The 1,673-nt window shown below is 47.3% G+C and overlaps 1 pseudogene; it reads left to right on the top strand.

The window, feature by feature from the left end:
• Positions 1-166: 166 nt before the first annotated feature.
• On the top strand, positions 167-511 carry LOC104987624 (annotated as a pseudogene).
• Positions 512-1,673: the final 1,162 nt, after the last annotated feature.

The raw sequence follows: 1,673 nt of genomic DNA on the forward strand, positions 1-1,673 counted from the left end.
TCATGGATCATGTGAGGATTAAAGTTAATATGCATAGCCCTTTCCTCAGCGGCCGCTAAAGTACGAAGTCCTGAGGAAGCTAAGGCCTGGTTGGGGTGAAACTTTCACTTCATCTGGGCGACTAGCACCGCGCCCAACAGCCCCCACCTAGCACTCGCCCCGCACCATGGCCTCCTTCTCAGAGCTTGCTTGCATCTACTCGGCCCCCATCCTGCACGACGATGAGGTGACGGTCACAGAGTGTAAGAATAATGCCCTCATTAAAGCAGCTGGTGTAAACGTTGAACCTTTCTGACCAAGCTTGTTTGCAGAGGTTTTGGCCAATGTCAATGATGGGAGCCTCGTCTGCAACATGGGGGCTGGCGGACTTGTCCCAGCAGCTGGTGCTGAACCTGCAGGAGGTCCTGTCCCCTCCACCACTGCTGCTCCAGCTAAAGAGAAGAAAGTAGAAGCAAAAAAAGAAGAATCTGAAGAGTCTGATGATGACATGGGCTTTGGTCTTTTTGACTAAACCGCTTTAGTAACAGGTTTAAAATAAAAAGCTGAGCTCTTTAAAAATAAATAAAAAATAAAGTTATCACGCATAGAGCACCTAGAACACTGCTTGGCATGTGAGTGGACAGTCACCCTTAGTCATAATAATAAAGGTGATGGTAATGATGGTTATAAGTGTGTCTCAAGAAAGAACGAAGGAAGAGCATCAGGAACAAGACAAAAATAGGAAAGGAAGGTCCTCGTTTGAGGCTATGGGGTCTCTCTCTTTCCTGCTTTTCCATGATTGTTTGATTCCTTTTTCTGTCTTCCACAGGTTGGGACACAACATACAGACTGAAGCTGAAGTTCCTGGTGTTCTCAAGCCAGGAGGCTCAATGGGGGTATTCGTGTTATAAATTTCCGGAAGAGAGAAACAGAAGCCTCGCCAGGGTCAGAAAGCCTCCAGGGGTCCTGTCACTGGTGCTATGTGTGGGTGCGTGTGGAACCGATGGGTTCCTAGGGCTTTCCCTCCCAGACTGAGGAAGTGGCAGGCTCTCTCAAAAGGGCTGTAGCTATTATTGAGTCTACACTACAATTGCCATCAAACTTAGTGGTTTCAAATCATTACCTTTGATTATCTCTTAGGCTTTCCTTGCATCAGAAATTTGGAAGCAGCTCGGCTGAGTAGTGTCCTGACTTGGGGAATCTCTCACACCATTGCTGTCAGATGGTGGCTGGAGGTGGTGTCATCTTGAAGGCTTCTGACACTTGGACTAGGAAGACTGAAACAGCTGGGAGTCGGCACAGCTGGGCATACTGGGTAACTTCCTTGCTCTCTATTTCTGTATGCTCTTTCCACATGGAAAGATGTCTACATGAGCATTCCAGCATGGTGGCTTCAGGGTAACCAGATGTCTTACATGATGGCTCAGGACCCCAAAGGCTCAAGTGTGTGTCCCAAGAGGGAGAGAAAGCCAGGTGGCAGCCATCTTGAAGTGATACCTCATTGTGGTTTTGAGCATCAATCACTTCCTTGCTCACTTGCTCATCATATCACTTGTGTGGTCAACACCGAAAGTTCTGCCCAGATGGCCAAAAAGCACATGAAAAGATGCTCAACATTGCTAACTATTACAGAAGTACAAATCAAAACCACAATGAGGTGTTACTTCACACGGGTCAGAATGGCCATCTTCGAA

This window comes from Bison bison, unplaced genomic scaffold (genome assembly GCF_000754665.1).
Source record: "Bison bison bison isolate TAMUID 2011002044 unplaced genomic scaffold, Bison_UMD1.0 scf7180017846134, whole genome shotgun sequence".
NCBI classification, from domain to species: Eukaryota; Metazoa; Chordata; class Mammalia; order Artiodactyla; family Bovidae; genus Bison; species Bison bison.